Source organism: Rhinopithecus roxellana, chromosome 2, assembly GCF_007565055.1.
Source record: "Rhinopithecus roxellana isolate Shanxi Qingling chromosome 2, ASM756505v1, whole genome shotgun sequence".
NCBI classification, from domain to species: domain Eukaryota; kingdom Metazoa; phylum Chordata; class Mammalia; order Primates; family Cercopithecidae; genus Rhinopithecus; species Rhinopithecus roxellana.
Genome location: NC_044550.1, coordinates 120,505,307 through 120,528,144, shown reverse-complemented (window position 1 = coordinate 120,528,144; position 22,838 = coordinate 120,505,307). Strand labels below are relative to the sequence as shown.

General features: G+C 48.0%; 1 long non-coding RNA gene across 1 annotated transcript; it reads right to left on the bottom strand.

The window, feature by feature from the left end:
- Positions 1–2,000: 2,000 nt before the first annotated feature.
- Positions 2,001–11,854, bottom strand: LOC115895494. Its single transcript, XR_004055691.1, has 2 exons — positions 11,681–11,854; positions 2,001–2,245 (listed from the first exon to the last, which is right to left on the bottom strand). It is a non-coding gene; the product is annotated as an uncharacterized LOC115895494 (long non-coding RNA).
- Between the last annotated feature and the right edge of the window lie 10,984 nt (positions 11,855–22,838).

Below are 22,838 nucleotides of genomic sequence, written 5' to 3'. Positions count from 1 at the left end.
CAAAACTGCGCAGTCTTTCTAAGCAACTCTGTTGACTTCTTGGAGAAAAGAGAAGATTCCCACTGCTTCAGATTAAGGCCCACATATTAGCAGAGGAATTATTGGCTATGACTAATTGAAAACAGATCTAGCTTTCTTTTAATTAGAAATAAGTACATTCATTTTATAAATGATTTGTCATAAGGAGAGCAATCATGTTCACTTCTGAAGTATATATCATGAGTCCCTTTTTCCACTTCTTTCCTCAGTGGTTCAGGAAAAAACATATGCAGCGTTTCTAATGGTTTTGTTTGTTTGTTTGTTCATTTGTTTTAGTTTTGCAAGCAATACAATCAATCTTCTGATTTCATCCTAAAATAGTAGGCATTCCTACTTTGGTACAATTCAACCAGGATTGCACAATTGCTGGGATCAAAAGAAGAAGACATTCTACCTCTTCACTTGAACTGAGTCAGTGTGAATTAATTTTAAATGTCAGACTACATTTAGATAAAACATACTTGAAAAACAATACTGTTTGCTAAGAAAGAGGTTAATGAGGAAAATGTAATCCCTACTCGAATGCCATTGGAATGCAAAACCACATTTATTTGCATGTGTGGTGTCTGTAAAAGGTCCAAGGAATTTTGTTTTTGGTGTTTTGAATTGTTTATAATGTATTCTCTTTTTATTCCATCTACTAAAAATTCCCAGAAATGATGCAAATAAAAAGACGGAAAAATATAAATGCATTTGGGTTCTAAGAAAATTACCAGTTGCAACATCAGTTCTAACCACAGTTCATAAAGCAGGTGATTATGGGGACAATAAAGAAAATGTCATTAAATTAGAAAAATCCCTTGAATCTTGCCAATTCTGTGATAGCGCCTAGAAGTCTGACGATTCTAAATTGTCCATGCCAAATTTTGCAACAAAATCTCACTAATAATGATGCTCATTTGCAATGATTTAGTTTAGATATTCCAGGCTGCAGGACATGAAACACACTGGATAATTTTTTTGACATTATGGCTTATTAAATCACTTCCCAAAGTGTCAAGTAAAACAAAATCTATTCTTTTAAAAGTAACCCCAGAAGGGTCACTGACTTTTCAATAGACCAGTTTCTTGTTTCACTTTTAGGTTAATTTCTCACACATTTTTGGTTCAGGAATTGCTTCATTAAGAACACTGGATTTCAAAACAACTCCATTTCCCTCAGAGGCCCAGCAAGCAAAAGGCAGCTCAGCACTGGAAGCCACAGGCCACCAATTAACAACAACTAGCCAGGCCCTGGGGGCCACGGGCACCTTGGCAGAAAGTTGGTCATATTAATGTTCAGGCCACAAGTTCCCATTTCACATGGAGTAGCTGCCTGATTGCAGCAAAGTGCTAATGGTTAGGATTACCATTGCTTAAACTTTTATTTCAATGCCTTGATCTGTCACTTGATTGTTTCCCCCTTAGGCTTTAAAATATGCAAGAATAAAAATGAAACAAAAATTAACATAATTATAACCTCTCCTAATATTTTTATTTCTGTCACATTCTCCAAGATACAAAAAGTAATACAGTTCTACTGTAACTAATTCCCTCTGGAAGCCTATATTGCCCTGGACTAAAGTTTTCAGGGCAGGTCTTGCTGTGGAGTTAACTCCACAGGAATAGAGCCTGCCCAGTCTGGTCCCTCCTGTGGCTCCTTCTGAACCAATGTGTCCCATCCTCTCCCTGCCCCGAGATGTGGGACCTGCCCTGCAGGAGGAGGCCTATAGTGTCCCACTATGCCAGGGGCTGGGTGGCTAACAGCTGGTGGAGTATTCACAGGCATTGCAGCAACTCTTTCAATCTAGCTTTATCAGTAATGCAGCTGACATTTTTAATCTGCCAATCTGATTCCTGTTACTATAAACTAGCACCAAACTCTGGCTGGGATGAGAGGCACAATTTATTAGGCGTCTTAAATCCTAACTATTTCACAGAAATAAGTGAACTAATATAGAATTCTGTCTCTCTCTCTCTCCTTTTTTTTTTTTTTTTTTTTTTTTTAACAGTTTTAGCAGCAAGTCCATCCTGGATTCCTGCAGCCCTGCTGCATGCACATGATCTTTGCTCCAGGATCTGGGCTGATGAGTCACTTCTCTGTATCATTGCTGACACGGTGGTAGAGGGAAAAAACCAAGGGCAGTTGTTTCCACTCACATTTCACTGCTGAGTTCCAGTCATATGGTCACAACCACCTGCCACAGAGTGGGAATGTGTAGTCCTCCTGCAGAGATGGGTACCATGTATTTGTGAGCAATGGTAACAGTTATCAAACAATTCCCTCTGGACAAAAATTACTTAAGTGGCATATATTCAGTCTTATGTCTGCTAGGAACAACTGAAGAGTCAAGGAATCAGCTCCTGAATAATATCTGCCAGTAAAGGGTTCTAAGGTGGGGTTTAGACAGCAAGGTGGGCAGAGGAAATGACTTCAGTGTTGCAGAGGAGATGTACAATGCACATCCAGCCCTCCGTTCACACTGAACAAAGCTGACTTTCCCCAGTCACTTGTCATTTAACCCTCGGGCTGAAAAGTGAAAACTCACCATCTTTCCTTTAGTTTAGTGCCTCACTGGGGAGTGAATGTCCAGATATAAGAGCATAAAATAGAACAAGGCTGGGTGCGGTGGCTCATACCTGTAATCACAGCACTTTGAAAGGCTGAGGTGGGAGGATCACTTGAGCCCAGGAATTTGAAAACAGCTTGGGCAATATAGTGAGACTCCATCTCTACAATTTTTTTAATTAGCTGGGTGTGGTTGCATGTGCCGATAGTCCCAGCTACAGGGAGGCTGAGGCAGGAGGATCACTTGAGCCTGTGAGGTTGAGGTTGCAGTGAGCTGTGGTTGCGTGACTGCACTCCAGCCTGGGTGACAGAGTGAGATCCTGTCTCAAACATTTTTATTTTAAATTTTAAAAAAGGACAATATATAATCAAGTATCAAAACAGGCAGAATAGTCTGTCATTGAGCCTTAGCAAAAATGTTTGCCTAAACACTCAAAAAAGTTGCTGTTTTTCCTGCTTCGGTTTGAAAGTCAGGAAAAGAAGCAGTGAGGCCTCATGGTGAAAGAGGCAGCATGAGAGCCATCCGGAATGTTTGTCCCTTCAGCCTCCTGGTAGGGGATTGTTGGCGGCCTCTCCTGGATTGGACTCATTCCCCCACCCCAAAACTACCCGCAGCTGAGGACAGCCATCTAAACACCTGCAAAGTCTGCACTACTCCAGGCCCACACTAACCCAGACCTCAGGCATGAAGCACCCAAGCAGGCTTGTTCCCTGTGTCAGGCACGGTTCAATACAGGAAACAGAAAATTCTAGATCTGCCAAGATCAGAGGGATTTAATAGGAGGTATGAAGTGGAAAGGCTGGAGGAGTAGAGTCAGTGGCAGCCATCAGAGCCCCCTACACCCACGAGGCTGGTGACTAGACAGTGGGCCATGGAGTTAGGTCACTGCTCATACTTATGTCTCCCAGAGCCCTCTCATACACCTACACAGCTGAAAAGGGAGAGCAGTTTCCTTTTCACTGCCTTTCAAATCCTATGTGACCGCACTTCATTATCAGAACCTAAATTGCATCCTGATCTCTTACAGCAAAGTGACTGGGAATTACAGTTTTTACACTTCTAGGCCTGCAATACAGGGCAGTGGGGAAACCTAGGAATGCCATGTGCTATGGACAAGAACTAACAGGCTCTCCAACAGGGATTGATACTGAGTCACAGGCCTTAGTGCACTGTCTAAGAACAAGGTGCCGTAGTACACATGCTCTCCCGAGTCCCTCTCCCTGGGAATTTCACTCAAGATGGGAAGTCTCAAAACTAGCCACTGAGAGCCATGTTGCTGTTTGGGTTACTTTCATGGTTTGGCTCTGTGTACCCACCCAAATCTATCTCAAATGGTAATCCCCACATGTCGGGGGAGGGGCTTGGTAGGAGGTCATTGAATCATGGAGCAGACTTCCTCCTTGCTGTTCTTGTGATCGTGAGTTTTGACTATCTGGTTGAGATCTGGTTGTTTTAAAGTGTGTGGCTCTTCCCCCCTCTTGCTTTCTCCCTCTCCTGTTCTACCACGGTAAGACATGCTTGCTTCTCCTTCCTCCTTGATTGTAAGTTTCCTGAGGACTCCCAGTCATGATTCCTTGAACATTAGGGCATTGAGGAATTGAAGAATTTAGGAACACTTTCATCTTGCCTGCCAGTCACCTTCCCAGTACACACCCTGGGTGTGGTGGCACGTGCTAGTAGTCCCTGCTACTTGGGAGGCTGAGGCAGGAGAATCGCTTGAACTTGGGAGGCAGAGGTTTCAGTGAGCCAGGATCCCGCCACTGCACTCCAGCCTGGCAGCAGAGACTCACTCACTCAAAAAAAAAAAAAAAAAAAAAAAAAAAAAAAAAAAAAAAAAAAGCAGCATTAGTGGCACATGGTCATCACTATTAATGTATTAATGTTGCCGAGTGCTCTGTTTGTTTGTCTGTGCTCCTTTCGTTTCAGTAAAAATCTTAAAATTGCTCTCTATTCTCTTAGTATTCTAGTGAATAGAAAATACTTTTATTGAATTCATCTTAATTTCAGATTTGGTGGTATTTGCAACAGCAGCACATGTGGATGGCCACATTTTTATTACCAAGTCTTTTCCAAGTTTCAACAGCGTTTTTGTTTGATGATTTTGGTTTAAATCCAGTTAATCAATATAATAGTAAAATGGGGTTCTCCCCTGTCCCTGTTAAATAATAGTAGTTCAAAGACCGGAAATATTTAAAGAACAAAATTTGAAAACTGAAATGTGTGCCTTCTAGAATAGATTCCTACCTTCAGCTGTCATGAGAGAACCTCAAAGCCGCCCTTTTACAGCTGGGGACATTTCTTCTTCTTTATAAGCACGCATATACTTGGTCACTTAGGAAGAGGCCACCCACACGACACAGGGCGACATGATCCTGCACCCACAGGTACGTGCACACCCAGGCGCGAGTGCCCACCGGCCCCACAGTTCGTCTGCAACAGTCAGATTCAAGATGCGGTAGAGTGGAACCTTAACCTCTTTTGGCTCTTCTTCCCCCAAATCAAAACCCACATTCAACGCCTCGAAGAACCAGGAAACCTCATGGCTTTAATCATTTCGTTTCCCCAAGATTCACGTGGCACACAGGATACTCCGTTTTCCTTTAGGGTTGCCGTCCTCCTGCGAGAGGTGCGGAAGAAGAAAAAAGCAAATTTACGTTTCCAAAGAGCGGAAGAAGCCGAGAGAAAGTGCCAACCCGGAGTGCGCTCTTCACCTCTTCGCTCTACTGGGAGCAAGCAAGGAAATCCTCCAGCTCTAGCAGGGATTGAGGGTTAGCGCCACCTGGCTTTCTAAAGAAGAACAAGAGGCAGGAGGTAGATGCGGCTGAAGAGGAGCCCGCGCCCTCCTTTCCTCCTTGGGCACCAGGTGAGTGAGAAGGACCCGAGCGCTCTTCGCTTCAGAGCCCAGGGCAGTCGGGCTGCTGGCCACCGCGCACTGCGAAGAGACGCAATAACCCTTCTGGGAATCAAGAAATCCGGAAACGTCTCTTGGTACTGGTGTTAAGAGTAGTGGATTCCACATTTAAGGCAGCCGTGAATTGCAGAAATAGCTGCGGCACTAAAAGTATTACAAACAAGCACCGATCAATTTACGCATTGATTGGTTCTGGCTCGTTTCTATCAACCACCTATTCTAAGTAAACTTCTTACACCGGCTGTGGGGAAAGAAAAAGAAGATAGGAAAAAGGCCATCCTAGGATTTTGATCACTGTGTGGCAGAGTTGGAAAGCAGTCAGGTTAAACGAATAACGCCCCGGAGCCCCCGTTTATTCACAGGCAAAATAGGGAAAACGGTCTTCAGCAACTGCCCCAAGTGATTGGAAAATCAAAGGAAAAACTGGTTGGAGAATGCCTTCAACATTACCATTTCTTCTATATTCTTGTTTTATTATTACACAATATCGTCGTATTATAGTCATAGTGAAAATGGTTATCATTATCCATTCAGTGTCTTATAAATTTGCACTGAATTTGTATTTGCATATATGGATATAATGAATTCACAGAATGACTATTAATTTGAGGGCACTGCCACAAACTGCTTTATCTAGAACTTGGACCAGTTATCAAAAAGTAATTATCTATTTCGACATGACTTTTAAAGGGTGAAATCTAGAGAAAGTTGTTTGGAAACTGCCTTTCCATGTAATCAGTCAAGAACACAAACACAGATGCACGGATGCATATAATACATGCACACTATGTGCACATATGAAAATGTGTACATGCATGGGAAATACGGGTTTGCATTTATTATAATAATGATTCATGTACATTGCTACTCCGTTTACAAAAGACTTTTGCATTCACTTTTCCTTACAACATTAGGAGGCATTGCTGATCCCCATTTTACAGATGAGGAAACTGAAGCATGGAACAATAACTTTCCTAAAATCTTTGATGAGAAGTTATAGAACCAAAGCCATTTATTCAATTCTGTGTCATCCTAGTATCCAGCAAACATATCATGGACAATTACTGTGTGCCAGGCACTAAAGCCTGGTGGCCACAAAGATCAAAGACTATTCCACTGGCTTCAAGAAACTCACACCTCGTGGAGAAAAAAGAGAAATTACTCTCCTGAAGGATATATACTCCACAATGAGCCTCGAGCTTAAGTGAAGATTTCCCCAAAGAGGAGATGCCCAGGCTGAATTTTGAAGGACAAGAATTCTTCTAATAAAGATGGAGGGAGGTATGACCCAGGCAGAAAGACAACATGTGCAAAGATATGAAGACAAAATAAACGAGAGTGTTCAATATAGCTCAGAATCACGGCTTAATGTATATATAGGGACAGTGGTGAGAAAGATTATAAAGAGCATTATTGAGGTTTTCCTGAAGTCTATGGGGGAATGAATGAAAGATTTTAAGTAGAGAAACGACATGATCCAATGTCATTTGCATTAAAGGTCGGTCCAGCTGCCATGACTACAGACTGGAGGGTACATCAGCAGTAGGAGAAATGATGGAATGATGCAGGCAAAACTCAATATTTGTCATTGCTAAGGCAAGGGGTTATTTGAAAAAAAAGAGAGAGAGGGTGAATTTGAAAGATATTAAGGAGGAGCTCAACCATACGTTGCTAGGTTATTAGCCTGAGCACCAGGTGGGTAGTGGTGTCAGTCACGGAGTCTAAGAGAAGAGGCTATTGGTATGCAACAGAGACTAGACATAAATTCTGTTTTGAACATAGCGAGTTTAAAAAACTAAATACATCTATATGGAAATGTCCTCTAGCAGAGAGTTGGATATTCAGATCTAGCGCTCCAAGAAGAGGTCTGAATCACAGAAAGATAAGGCACTGGTATCAATTGAAGCCAAATAATGATTAATAATAGTATTTGCAAGCAGGCATCAAGTACTTACTATGTATCCGGCACTGTGCAAAGCACTTTTAGTAGATAATCTTATTTAATCCCCACAACAACCTCACAAGGTAAGTATTCTGATTAAGTATGGCCCAGGGAGAACGTTTAATATAAGAGGTCCAAAACAGGACCCTGATGATTACATTTAAAAAGAATGGCGGCCCGGCGTGGTGGCTCACTGCCTGTAATGCCAGCACTTTGGGAGGCTGAGGCGGGCGGATCACAAGGTCAGGAGATCGAGACCATTCTGGCTAACACAGTGAAACCCCATCTCTACTAAAAATACAAAAAATTAGCTGGGCGTGGTGGCAGACGCCTATAGTCCCAGCTACTTGGGAGGCTGAGGCAGGATAATAGTGTGAACCTGGGAGGCGGAGTGTTCAGTGAGCCGAGATCACACCACTGCACTCCAGCCTGGGTGACAGAGCGAGACTCTGTCTCAAAAAAAAAAAAAAAAAAAAAAAAAAAAAAAAAAAAAAAAAGAATGGCAGAACTTTTCCTACTATATTGCAGAGCTATAGCATAATCACCTAGACTTAAATGCAGAAAGCTACACATTGACCTCCAGTTGGCTGAATGTCAGTTCCATCCTTGCTCTGTTCCTCCCTAGGACAACATTCTGGAATGACTGCCAAGGCTAGCTGGCCCATTCCCACCCTGCCTCACTGCCTACCTATGGTCCCTCAGACTTGGTGTGACTTGTGAGTTTTTTTAGCCTCCAAGTTGTCAAGCTCCCCCAGCCTGAAGATGATAAAGGAAAAGACTACTTCCATGTAGGGAAACCACCTGTTTCACTACACATCCAGGGAAAACATATCATGACTGTTTCTCTGAAATACTTTGGATTCCAGCTAGACAGCATCATTCTGGCTAGTCAAGGTCAACCAGGGCCAGGCAGGCAGGAGGAAGTGCCCTAGACTTAATTTTTAATTTTCAACATGGCAGACAGTCCTTGAGTCATCCCCTCACATCAATAGGCACTCCTTGAAAACAAGCAAGCAAAAAGAAAAACAAAACAAAAAAAGCTTTACTACCTTACTCCTTTTATTTTATTTTATTTTTTTTTGAGACGGAGTCTTACTCTGTCACTGAGGCTGGAGTGCAGTGGCACCGTGTCAGCTCACTGCAACCTCTGTCTCCTGGGTTCAAGCAATTCTCCTGCTTCATCCTCCCGAGTAGCTGGGATTACAGGCGCCCACCACCACATCTGGCTAGTTTTTAAAAAATATTTTTAGTAGAGACGGAGTTTCACCATGTTGGCCAGGCTGGTCTCGAACTCCTGACCTCAGGTGATCCACCAGCCTCGGTGTCCCAAAGTGCTGGGATTACAGGCGTGAGCCACCGTACCCAGCCTACCTTATTCTTAATGGTGAATAATTCCTAGTAGCTTCTTCACCTTCTCCCAATATCCATCATTTGGGAGTTTGTTGTATGAAGGGAAAGGATCAGTAGAATACTATTCTGAACATTGGATTTACTTACATAATTTGCCTCTCTGTTAAGTTTGCCTAGAGATTTTTGTTTCTTTAACATTGAATTCAAGACTCTTATAAGCAAATCAGACTTGCTGCTGTACTTCTCATTAGAGGAACTGTAACCTTGTCCCAATGGCCCTTAAGAGCTCCACCCAAGTGAAATGGTACCAAACATTTAAGTCTTGCTTTAAATTCATGCTCCTGAACCAAATTTTGGCCCAGATATCCCTGGTTTGAATGAGAAAGCCAGGTGAGGACTGCAGATGTTGGGGATAGGGAGGAGGTAGCCTAAAGACTTGATCCGTGTTCACCTAAACCTGTCACCAAGATTTGTGGGCCACATCTCTGTGACCTGAAGAAGTCGGTTCCCTGGGCCCCAGTGTACTCATCTGTGAGATGAAGGGGCTGAAGCATCTCCAAAACTCATTCCAAGTTTAACATTCTCTGAGGACTTGATATAAGAATGAGCAGGGTTCCATTGTTGGCTTTGCTTCTTCCATATGGTCTGGGTAAGGGGCTCATAGAATGTTGATACATTACAGCATCAGAGAACATGAGAATAGAAATCAGATTTACTGACCAAACAGATCACCTAGATTAAAAATTAATAATACAACTGTATATGTATGTTTGTGTGTATATGTGTATGTATAGATGCACACGTATATTCACAGAGAGAGACAGACAGAGACAGAAATAAATATAGAGAAACTGACTGGTCAGGATAGCAGTGAGTTGATGGCAAAGCCAGGTCTAAAATCCAGGTTTTCTAACTATTGGTTAGGTAATTTGCCTACAGGTCTCTGTGTATGTCATGCATGCCACTAGAACGCTGGAAGATTTGGTAAGATGCATGTTTAATCGGCTCCATGTGTGGTGTGCTTCCTTCCTCCACCATTATCAGTATTGCCTTAGAAAAGGCTGCATGTTCTGGAGACAGCATGGGTCTTCTTTTAAATGGGAGCCCTAAGAATTCACCCCTGCCTTTAATGCTAACTCTGCATGTAAATTTGCTGAAGGATAATATCCTGAGACCATTTTTCAGAGGTGATGAAAGGAGTCCATTTAATCGAAGAAGCTAAAAGAGATGAAATTATCTGCCCTGTCCTCCCACTGAGGGCAATGTGGGGTAGTGAGCCCAGCCTGCGCTAGGCATGGGAAAGACGGCACCTTCCCAGCTCCATCCTATCCGTGTGCCCTGAGCAAATTTCACCTAGAGAAATTACGGAAGCAAACCACCTAAACTTTTAGCCACCATCCTCTGCCTGTCTCTGCTAGGTAATTTTAAAAACTGGGATAGTGGTTTAGATAACAGTAGTAGTTAATCGTAGTAATAACAGTAATAGTAACAGCAGTTGATAAGGAAGAGGAGCTTTGCAAATGAATCTTCCTTAGACTGAAATTTAAAAAGTGGTTTGACAGGCTATTGCCTTCACCTAGTTCAGTGTATTCTTCAGTAAATATTTAGTAAGGGTTCCCCCCACCCACTACTGAACAATGTGCTAAGGCCTGGGAATACAGGTAGTGTACTGCCTGGCCCATACTCCCGCCCATCTTCAAAGTCCTTTCCTAGGACAGATTCAGTTCTTGAAAAGACTCATTGATCGCCTCCATGCAGCCACCAACTGCCTCACGTGAACGCAAGACGCCCTAGGTAACCCGAGCCAATGGCTCCCTCCCATTTGGGGAGAAAAAAAAGTGGGGGGCGGGGATCGAAAGAAAGGAAAGGAGAAAAATACTGAGAAACATGTTTTGGCAGGCCAGGCCTTCAGAGACTACCATATGTGCTCCATATTGAGCAACCCCTGGTCTTTGATGTTTTTCTGAATGTAAAGGCATTATTCTTTCTCAAACTGCCCCTAAGTACTACAGACATTAAAACAATGAGGCCGTAACGGGTGGACCTGGCTCTAAGTGTTTAATTTGTCCTTCACCCAAGTGCCTGCCACCGGTTAGCTCCCCAGTTTGCACCCAGGCAGCTGGCAGGGTTGCCATCCTCTCTGGCCCCATCCCCCTTTCAGACTCAAGTTTGTGTGTCTCCTAGAACACCTTAGTGCCAAGTTCGGAAGTAAGTACTTCTCCCAAAGCCCTGCGAAAACGCCCCAGATGTTTCCCGCGTCACGGAAACAAGCCCAGGTTGGATCTGAAGCATTCTTATGACGGTGGGTCACAGGGCCCGCCCCGCGCCAGCGAGCACTGCCGCCTCGCGAGCTGCGGGGTGCACCCGGGGGCCTCCGGCGCTCCCCCGGGTTCGCGCCCACCTCGGTTCGCCGGGGAGTGGCCAACAGCGCAGGAAATACGGCCGAAGGAGATGCCCATTTTAGTTCGTGCGGATTTCTGAAGCACAAACGAAGACCCTTAGTAAATTTAGTGTGCGTGTGTGTGTTTAAGACGGTCTCACGCGCATTGCCCAGGCTGGAGTGCAGTGGCGCGATCAAGGCTTGCTGCGCTGTCGACTTCCCGGGCTCAGGTGATTCTCCCACCTCCGCTTTCGGAGTAGCTGGGACTACAGGCCTCCGCCACCACGCCTAGCTAATTTGTTTTTGGTATTTTTTGTAGAGATGGGGTTTCCCCGTGTTGCCCCAGGTTGATCCCACACTCCTGAGCTCAAGCGATTCACCTGCCTGCGTCTCCCAAAGTGCTGGGATTACAGGCGCTAGTAAATTTATACTGTAATCTTGGGGAGTTTATTAAATAGTCACTCGCCCCGATTGTTAATTTGTCCTTCCCTTTACGTCCTTCTACCCACCTCTGGGAGAAACAGCGATCTTAAAAGGAGGCTCCAAATCTACTCGAACTCTCCAGGGAACTGCCCTCTCCTTCCGGGGAGCAGAGAGGCCAGGGCTTGCCCAAAGTGGGGAAACCCAGAGGTGGGAGACTCCCGGTGGCTGGGCAAGAGCGGGGTGCAAACGCGAAACCTGCTCTTGGACGCTGTGACGCTTTGCCTACTGGGGCCTCTCCAAAGTGGGCGGAGTGAGGAGGGTTGGCCCCGGAGAGCAGGGCGTCCGAGCTCCCGCTGCTTCCGGGTCTCGGCAAGCACTTCCGGGGTGCGCGCCACGCGGCCCGAGCTCAGCTCTTATTAATTATCGCAAATGGTGAAGGAGATTGGCGCCAAAAGAGAAGAGTAACAAATGTGGCCGATAATGACGTCAGGGTTGGCTACACCAGGGCCCCCTCTAGTCAAGGTCAGGCCCCAGTGCTCTAGAACTTCTGCGTTTGCTCTCGGCCACCCCAAAGACGGGGGATTCTTGATGCAGCTTGAGATGCCCTGGGGAACCGCAAAGCCTGGAATCTAGGAGCAGCAGCCTCAGCCTCCCCAGTGCGCCTGTGGTTGCGGGCAATGGGGCACAGCCTCTGGCTCCCCTTGCATCCTCAGTAGGCACACCAAGAACGGCCTTTCTGCGCTCAGGCCTTTGCGGAGGTCTCTTTCAGGGTCGTTTGGAGTGAGTCTGGATTCAGAAGGGTGGGCCGGGCTCTCCCTGACCCTAGAGGGTCGAGAAAGGGTGGCGGAGGTCACAGTGATGCTCTGCCCTTGTTAAACTGGTCACCTGGAGCGGGCTCCCTCGATGCAGAGGCATGGGTTATCTTAGAGAATTCAGGTTGTGTTTGGGCGCTGGGCTGAAGATAGGAGAGGATCCTCCTGAGGTAATCTCGTATGTGAGGTGGAAATGAACTGGATACACACAGGAATCACGAGCGCCTTTGCATCCAATTGCTCCTTCTCCTTCCGAGCATCCTTTCTACCAGCCAGGATCTATTGTCTCAGCACCTACTTTGTGCTCAGATCTTTGCCAGGTTCTTCGGGGGATACGGACCACAGAAAGCCAGGTACCTGCAGGTGAACCTGGTGAGACTGGTGCGTTAGTGGAAGGAAGAGAGGGCGCCCATTAAAATTACTTCTCGTGCTGCACTTTTTTCTGGAATGAACCAAAGACATCCGGAGAAGAATATAGTATTGCATGCCTGGACTTCGGACTCAGCTTCCTTTTTCTGACCCCTCCTCAACCTGGCTTTCCCTCTTCAGGAAGAGATTTGGAATTCCCTTTATGGTGGGGAGGGGAGAGGTGGGGAAACAGCCAGTCCAGGTAAGTATGTGAGCCACATGGTCCGCGAGTGGAAGAAAGGAAAATCATCTCCAAATGCAACCAGGCAGGTGGGGGTAGATCAACTCTGAAAGGGAATGGGAAATCTGAATAACCCCGAAGGCAGCAAACTCCATACCTGATGTTGAGGTGTGAGAAACAGTTAACATTTGGAGCCGTGGAGTCAGAAGATTTTTGGCAGCTGTTAGATAACTTCCTGATCTGCAATAAAGTTCATGTGAGGGAGAGGATGTTTCCGCTGCTCCGTTGCCTGGCTCCTTTCCTTTCTGAGTCTGCAAGTTTAAGAGATTTTACCAGGTCCCACTTGAATGGTGGCCTAATGTGGGCCCTGGGAGGAGTCCTGGTGGCCTGAGGCTGCAAAGGTTGGGTCAAACAGGGGCAGTCACAAGCTCACTGGCCTGTTGCTTCCCCAGCTTTCACCTGCCAGGTGACACTGAGGCCTCCTTTCTCAAAATGGGGAACCCAGGCTGCTCCATTTTTCAGACACTAACCTATCTGTCCCTGACCTTCCCCACAAGGTCCAAACAAAACCGTTTTTAAAGAAATCTATGTAAAGTTCCAAGCGTTTTCCACAGCCCAGGCATGCCCTGGTTGCAACAGCCTAATTTCTGGACCGTGATCAGGCATAATTAAGGTCTGATCACTATAGAAATATATGCAAAATGTTTACTTCCCTTAGTGGAAAAATAGAAGGGGGGCCTGGTGCACAGTGGGATTCACTAAGAAGGAGTGTGCTCTGAGAGGGCCTAGCACCCATGGACCTCAAACCCTTCTCAGCTCAGGGAGTGGCAGTGGAGTCCAAGTTCAGGTGGTTCCCTACCACCTAGATCCCTGGGTACATCCCAGGGCTCTGGCACAACTAGAGCAAGTGTCATCTCTCTCGGTTTAGGCCAGCTTGACCCTGTGTTGTTCCCACTCCCAAGCCCCCAGTCATATACATGAGGACTGGAAGCAGGTGGGCAGGAGAAGGTGGTGTTCCAGCTACATCTTGGGGTTTTTGCTTGGGATCTGGCCAGCTTCAGGGACCATCACTTGTGGGGAAGGTTGAACGTAGACTTCCCAGCTGGAGGGTAATAGAAGAGCAGTAGCCAGAACTCAAGGACCAGACCTTGTCCACCAAAGTCAGAGATTACAAATCAAAGCTGTTTAAAAACTCACTTGCGAGACCAGAGAGAAGGACATGAAGTTCCTAGAGTCCAAGGTCTTGGGGCAGGGAGGGGAGTGTTGCAAGGGTAAACAGCAGGCCTAGGAAGCCACACCTCGCCATGCATGGTGAGTGGTGAGGGGAGATGGCTTTTCAAGTTTCTAGGAAGAAAATAGAATTTCCGAAGACACAAATCCACAGCAATGAGGATATGTGACAAATATCCTTGTTTTGCAAAGGTATAAGGGGAGAAGTCAACATGCTGGAGATCACAAAGCCAGTCCAGAAGCTAGGACCTAACACAGATGTGCCTGACTCTGAATTGCTTTAAGCACTTGCCACTCAGCCTCTGATAAGCAGCTTAAGTGAGATCATCGTGATGTCCCTAATTCTATGAGTGGTGGAGCTGTCCAAACTCCCAACAGCTTTGAGGAGGGTGTCATTTTTAGCAGAGACTTACAATAAACCTACTGCAGGGGAAGAAGTGGGGTGCGTGGGGGTAGTAAGTTTTCTTAAATGTGCCAGAAGTGTCTTCTATTTTCTGCCTACCATAAGCACGGTATAGTCTAATTGTTTCCAGTAATTGCATTCCAGTCCCGCACAACTGCAAACTCCGGAGCACCGAACCCATTCACGAGCACCACTTCCTCCAGCACTCAGTGGATGCCTAAGAAGCATCTGTGACCATGTTCGCCGGTGCAGTCACCCACTCTCAGCCTTTGCACAGAATCTGAACTACACTGGTTTTTTTCATTTGAATCCATTTCTTTTAGGTCTTGGCTTAAGAAATCACTCTGGTCATTAATAACTGTAATAAGATCACTCTGGCCCAAGTCACCAGGGATGGTAAGGAGCCCAGAGGCTTCCCCACATGCTGGGCGCAAATGGCGTGCACCTCCGGTAGCCACGTGGGGCAGGACCTACAAGGTACCTGCGAGCACAGCCTGGGCCTTTCCTACCCCAACTCCTCACCTCGGCCTCCACCTTTCCCTATCCCAGCGCCAATGGGTAGAACCAGACAGGAGACTAGACCTCCTTGTCTGCAAATGTGGAACTCCCAAACAAAAGAAGCTCAGAAATACTGAATAAAGGTATTGGACTCTAGAACAAGTGGAGAAATCCGGTGTAATGGAGACAAGCAATTTTAGCTGTGGTTGCTGCAAAATATCAAATGCCCTTCAAATTTTGTGCACTATTATTTTTATTCTCTTTTCTTACAGTTTCTTTTGTGTCTTGGATTTATTGATTTTTAAAGTAGTTGCCAGACCACTGGAGTCCCTGCCAGGAGAGGAGATGTCACTGCCAGGTCAACACTATCCTTCTCAGAGGAGGAAAAACTGAGTTCAATTCACATTGGCAGCCTAATTCCAGCCCCATGACCCAGGAGGATCAGCTTCTTCCTCTAGGGGTTCCTAAAGTGGAATGTGGCACCCCAGCCACAGCTAGCAGCAGAAACCATGGCAGAGGGTGGTAGAGGAGAGAGAAATGCATGAATGCAGTACCACTTTCTGAATTTTGTTTTCACTTGTCTGTCAGCCTTGTCACCACTGAATTAATCAATAACTGTAACTGAAGAAATCAAATCACCATAGTCTCACCTTCTATCACTGTAATGACTGTAAAATGAATCAATATAACCTTGTGGGGGTTAAAAAGTCTCATTAAATGACCACTCATTTAGCCACCTCCAATCTTAGAATTGCCCCCTTCACCAGAGACAATTAGGGCCTAGAGGCCCAAAGCCCAGGAAATGCACCTGACACCCCCCAGAACATCACTTCCATATCCAAAGGGAAAGAGATGGCTCAACAGGGATGACTGTGGCTTTCAGGACTCTTTAACAACAGTTTATCCTTAATGCCCAGCTGGAGTCAGTGCCCTGTAGAGCTGATTGCCCAAAAGGCAGGGATGTGGGGTTCCTCTCCCAGATTCTTCTTGCTCAGCCATCAGTACATTGGGAAAGTGAAGAAAAAGGGAAAAGGGAGATAGCTAGACAGGGGGAAAGCTCTGTGCTGGGGCTGTGTCTTTGCAGGAGAAAAAATAGGGGGAAAAGTCTGCCCAAGCAACTCCCAAACCACAGTTGCCTCCTGCCACAGGCCCCAAACAGTCCTTCCTTGCTTCCTAGCTTTGCCTGTTCTATCTCACTCCTCCTGCCTTCTGCAAATTTTTCAAATCCATAATCTAAAGCATTCTCTATAGAATGTCAGCAAGCAGTCATCAGACAACCTCTCTAGATGAGAAAGAAGGCCATGGCACATGAAGCAACGGGTGGGAGGTGGAAGCACAAATAAGCATGTTTGGAAGGTGGAGCTCCTGGAGCTTTGCTTTCAAAGGTTAACACGTGGGTTTCCAGAGCCCCACACTTCGTTCTTTCCCAGTTTAAGGGTGGGTGGTCCCTTCTGCTCACGAAATAAACCTCTGACAAGTGGGGAAACGGCTGAGGTGGCACTTGGAAGGTAGGAACCAAGTTAACCCTCTTCTAGGTCTCCCGGTGCTTCTAAGCCTGTGTTGTCCCTGCCCGGGCTGAAGGGGGAGCTCTGGGCTCAATTTAGATGGTGTGAGCAGGCACTTAAGTCCAACGAATTTGTTTAAATCTCAAACCCTGGTGTGGTAAGGCAAGAAAGGTGACACTTGAGGGACACGTGTGGTAGACTCTGAACTCCTCGGGTTGAGTAAGAGAGTCCTGGTAACTTTGACTTTCCTGTGGGTATTTTAGAGGAATAGGGATGTACGCACTACAGTTTAAAATAGTGCCCAAAGTTTCATGTCCTTAGAAAGGGATTTCTCGTCACTTAAATCACCCTCTAGGAGTGTATGTTAGAAGTTCATGGAGGGCAGTGCAGCCCCCTCTCCCAGGTTACCAGGAGACTACCCAGGCTGCAGGGCTCCTGCGTGTGCCATTAACTCCTCTCTGCCTGGAACTTGTTTGGGTGCACAGATCTACAGCCAGGTCTGCCTTCTTTGCACCTCAGTTTTCTTGTAGGCACAGAGATAGGAAATGCCCTTCTTACAGTTTGTGAAGATTAAACAATAGGGAGCCTGTAAAATGCCTTGGCACTTAACAGACAATCATTAAAATCAGTTCCTTCCCTTCTGTCCTGGGGGTAGGGGCGGGCAGATTTTTTTTTTTTTTTTTTTTTTTTTTTTGGAGACGGAGTCTCGCTCTGTCGCCCGGGCTGGAGTGCAGTGGCCGGATCTCAGCTCATCGCAAGCTCCGCCTCCCGGGTTTATATGCCATTCTCCTGCCTCAGCCTCCCGAGTAGCTGGGACTACAGGCACCCGCCACCTCGCCCGGCTAGTTTTTTGTATTTTTTTTTTTTTTAGTAGAGACGGGGTTTCCCCATGTTAGCCAGGATGGTCTCGATCTCCTGACCTCGTGATCCGCCCGTCTCGGCCTCCCAAAGTGCTGGGATTACAGGCTTGAGCCACCGCGCCCGGCCGGCGGGCAGATTTTATTACTTCTTTTTTCTTGATAGCAGAACTGAGGCGGGGTTGTGGAAGAGCAACGGAGGACCACCCCTAACTTCCCTTTACTTCTTGGATTTGAAGCCTCAGGGCCACCGGCCTCAGTCCTGTTACGGTGGCGGACTCGCGAGCTTTCAGGCAGTCTTCCGGGACGGCAGTGTCTAGTCCAGTCCAGGGTGACTGGGCTCTCTGAGAATCCGACCTCTGTTGGTCTGGGAGCGAGTGGCTTGAGTTCAGATGCTGGAAACCGTCGCTTTTACCTGGCCAGGCTGGCCCCTTTCTCCTCCGCGCTGAAACCATCCTCAAGCCCGGTTCTGAGCAGGGCTCTAAATCCCCCCTCCCTCATTCCCAGGTTTACCGAGCAGCCCGGGAGCTCTCAGACCTGCGGCGCGGCGGCGGCCAGAGGAGGGGTGGGGGCATTGCCCTCTGCAGCCTCGTGCCCAAATTGCCACTCATCCTGTCTGATGCCATGAAGGGAAGGCCGCGAGACGGTGCTAATTAAGACGGCCAGACCCTACTCCTTGCACAAGACCTGGCGCATGGCGCTGTTTTGTTTGTTTGTTTGTTTTGTTTTGTTTAAGACAGAGTCTTGCTCTGTTGCTCAGGCTGGAATGAAGTGGCGGGATCTCGGCTCACTGCAACCTCCACCTCCCGGGTTCAAGCGATTCTCCTGCTTCAGCCTTCCGAGTAGCTGGGATTACAGGCGCCCACCACCACACCCAGCTAATTTTTGTATTTTTAGTAGAGACGGGTTTCGCCATGTTGGCCAGGCTGGTCTTCAACTCCTGACCTCAGGTGATCCACCCGCCTCGCCTCCCAAAGTGCTGGGATTACAGGCCTGAGCCGCCAGGCCTGGCCCTGTTCTTTTAAAAATAGCCAATCTAGGCCGGGCGCCGTGGCTCAAGCCTGTAATCCTAGCACTTTGGGAGGCCGAGACGGGCGGATCACAAGGTCAGGAGATCGAGACCATCCTGGATAACACGGTGAAACCCCGTCTCTACTAAAATATACAAAAAACTAGCTGGGCGAGGTGGCGGGCGCCTGTAGTCCCAGCTACTCAGGAGGCTGAGGCAGGAGAATGGCGTAAACCCGGGAGGTGGAGCTTGCAGTGAGCTGAGATTCGGCCACTGCACTCCAGCCTGGGTGACAGAGTGAGACTCCGTCTCAAAAAAAAAAAAAAAAAAAAAAAAAAATAGCCAATCTAACTTCACACTACTACCAAAAGCCACATCTGTCCCCAAGCTCTTTCTTCCCACATCTCCCCTACCTGCTTGAAAGGGGGCGCTAAGACCTCCTCCACACCTGAGCGCCCCCACCCAGTGGCCACCACCACCAGAACCACCATTGGCTCTGGAGGCCGATCAGAGAAGAGAAGAGAAGAGAAGCCAACAACGCCGCAGGATGAGAGAGCAATCCCTTTTGTATCACAGACCATCCGGAGCAGTCGCGGGAGGGCTGGCTGGGTGCATGGAAGTATTTAGCAGGTTCAGTGCCATTACTGCCTAACAGGGTGTGAAAAGTAATATGAATGTGAAATACTGTGGGAAAATGGAGAGTTTCCAAAGCAGGCAGCAAGGGCCCTCCGCTGGCGGGCCTGGAAGGCCAGAATCCCTGCTGCCCCGAGTGCGGCTCCGGTTGGCGCTGCTACTGGCCGAGGACTGCAGAGGGAATGTGGGGGAGGGGGAGATGGGTGGAGGGTGCGGTCCGCCCTGAGAAGAGGGGGAGGGGCAAGCTGGCAGTGCCTGGGAAAAGCCCGAGAAAAGCCCTGTCGGCTCCCTCTTCCTGACTGTTAAAGTTGACACAAGACGGCTTCCTAGAACTCACCCTCCTCCCGCCTAAAGGCACAGAGCAAGACTAGAAGTCAAAAAATAGATAGCCATCTTGCTGAAAGTCAGGCGGAAAACAAGACTTGCTAATTTTATGAAGAAACCTATCAACCCACTGGGAAGAGATGACAAGAGGTATATGGGCGATTCTGCAGGAGCTGGAGGTGGAGGTGAAATGCCAAGGTGCTAGCTTGATGGAAATTTCTCCAACTGACTCCAGATCGAGCGCCTACAAATCCGACACATATGCTTTGACAATAACCGCCCCCCACCACGCCCCACCACCACCACCACACATGGAGGGGTTTGAACTTTTCCACCTTCCGGACCTTTGCAGTCTCTAGTCGCAGGACGCCCAAACCACAGGCCAGACACAGATGAAGCCAGACCACAGCCCTCGCCCCAGCCACCGCGGTAGGTGGGTGCCCATGAAAGTTCTCCTCAGGTGAGGGCAGGGCCCCCCCGAAAGGCAGGCGAGAAGGCCTGCCGCCCGAATCTCCCCCAGTGCAGGGGAGAATTACATTTCCTCACCTCCTACCCACCCTGCCCCTGGCCAAGTTAAGGACATCGCCGCCTCATTCCAGACTTGAAGGCACTCTGTGGCCACCAAGTTACCACTCCGCATCCTGGGCCGAGTCTGTGGGAGAAGCACTCCGGGCCCGGGAGGCCGAGGTGGGAATGCCTGCTCTTGGGATAAATGCCGCCACATTTGTTGGGCGGCTTTGTCAGTTTGGAAAGCTTGTCCCTGCACTCCCACAGTTTGTGCTTGCAGGGCTGGGTGCCCAGGCGAGATAGCCAGCTTCCCTCTTCTTTAGAACATTTCCGTAAACCAGACTGCATCGGAGCAGCCGGGTGGTGGTACGGCTGGTGGCAGACAGTGCAGATGTGCCAGGTTTGGAAACAGACCCCACTGCATATTATTTCACTTCACAAGTACTAAAGAGGAGTCCAGAATTGGTGGTAGTCCTCCCTCTTTTCTCATGCAAATAACTCAATGCTCTAATGGAAAATCAAAGCTCGAGGGCCTGCTTTTTCGAGGGGCACTGAAGAAAGAAGAGAGGGTTGCGCGCGCGCGTGCGTGAGCGTCAGAAGCGAAATCTCACTCGCGAGGAGGATGGGGACTGAAGGCGGCGTCTGCCTGAATAAAGCCCTCGTGCGCTCTGAGACTCCCACTCTGTCCTGCAGGCCTGAACCTCGCGAGTGGAGCCTGGCGCTCTTCCTCCCGGGGAACACCAAGGATAGTATGCGCGGGGTCTAGACGGAGTCGGTGGCGGCGGCCGCAGCGCTTCGCAAAGCCGGCCTCTGCCCCCGGCCTCCTTGGAGGGCGGTGGCGGGACCTGGGCTCACAGCGTCTCCCCCGGGCTGTGCGCCTCGGCCTGGCGGCTGCCGGGCAAAAACCTCATTTCTTTCCTTCCTTCTTGAGTGAGCTCACTTCCTCCCCGCGCCGCTCCCTTCCGTCGGCCAGAACCCGTTCCCGGGCCGCGCGGCTGCAGCCGGGCACGCGGGACTCGGGGTGCCGGGCCAGCTCTGCGCCCCTCCCTGCCCCAGGGCCCTTCTCGAGGGAGATGTCCAGGAGCTGAAAGAGATTCCTCAGGAGAAAGCGGAAACCTCTGAAAGGAGAGAAAACCGCCTGTTTTGCAAGAAAACTGTGAGCGCGGTCTGGAAGGCAAGGAAGCCGAGGCGCCCGGGGAGATTCATCCACATGCCTCTTGACTCGGGCCCAGTACCTGCGTCTCCTTCCTTCTCTTTCTCGCTCTCATTTCCCCTGCTTCTCACTTTAGTTCACTTGTGTTTTAAAAATTCATATGCGGGCTCGTTTAAAAAGCAATTTCACATTTTCAAGTCGGCAGCAGCAGAGGGAGAATTACAAATAGGATTGATTTAATTAGCTGGTAATGCTTCTCTCATGCCCTATAATTAAACAGATTCTAATGGCGCTTCAGGGCCCAAAAGTGATTATTACTAGCATATTTTACATTTACATTAAAACGCTGTCCCCGGGGTGTAGTCCAGGATCTGGCTCCATTTATTCAAATTTCTAACCTGAGTACTGAAGCCAGAACACTGCTCCCCAGCAATGGAAGGATGGCGTGTGGGGCTGTGGTTTGGTTTGCTTGGCTGATTTTAACTTTTGTCCTGTTCTGTTCCTAAGGCCTAAGGAAAGACAGCCGAAGGCTCCCAGAACAACTCTGTCCGGCAACACCGGGGCAACTTCAACCCCACTAAGACCCAGGCCAAAACCATACATATATGAATTAATGCAAAACAGAGTCACTTTGGTGCCTACCCCGCCACAAATAGGTAGGCACATCCAGGTAGTTCTGTCTGCAGATCCGACCTGGTGCCTTGCAGAGGTAGCCCTAGGGAGATCCAGAAGCCCCGTTTCGAGCTACTTAGTCTCTCTTCTCCTGCAGTCTTCTCTCCAGCGTGGTGATCTAGCAACTTCCCTCTCCCTGGGTGGGACTCCCTGTGAATCCTCTCTAGTTGGGATATAACCTCTCTCCAGCCCAGTGACGTAGCGCTCCAAAACCGGGTTCCCACCCCGGCAACCGGAAGCCCTAGCTGTCCTCCATCCTGTCTCCGCAGTCGATAATCTCCAGGATCCGAGCAAAGTGCCTGTCCACGTTGTCACCAGATCCACTAGCGCTTTTGATGAGAGCTGCTACTCTTTTGGAAACACAATTCCCTCTCTCCAGTAGAGAAGAATCTATTCTTCTGGGCTGGGGTAGACAAAGAATAACCAAAACAAAGTACGTGGTGTGCTGCTGCTTTTTTTTTGTTTTTGAAACAGTCTCGCTCTGTCGCCTAGGGTGGAGTGCAGGAGTGCAGTGGCACCATCTCGGCTCACTGCACCCTCCGCCTCCCGGGTTCAAGCGATTCTCCTGCCTCAGCCTCCTGAGTAGCTGTGACTACAGGCGCCAGCCACCAAGCTCACCATGTTGTCCAGGCTGGTCACAAACTCCTGACCTCAAATGATCGGCCCACTTCGGTCTCCCAAAATGCTGGAATTACAGGCGTGAGCCACCGCGCCCCGTGGAAAACATTAGCCTCTAATAGCAGTCTTGGAGTAGAGTGAAGACGTTCAGGAAGTGGTGGAGATAGGCCTGCTCAATTAACCAGCCTCAGATGTCATTTCTCTGGCTACCTGTTTTCTCGGCTGGCCTGGCCCTCTACACCGTTGTTCGTTTTGTATTTTGTTTTTTCTTTTTCTGCAAAACGTTTTCTGCTGCAACTTTCTCTTTATGCCTTTATTTTTCTTAAACAAGAGATCCCTGGAAATAACTACCTAAGGAGGGGAGAGGAGCCCTCCTCACCCCCAATTTCATGAATGAGTGCTACATGCTGGCCAGGTACCAAGAGCATCTTTAA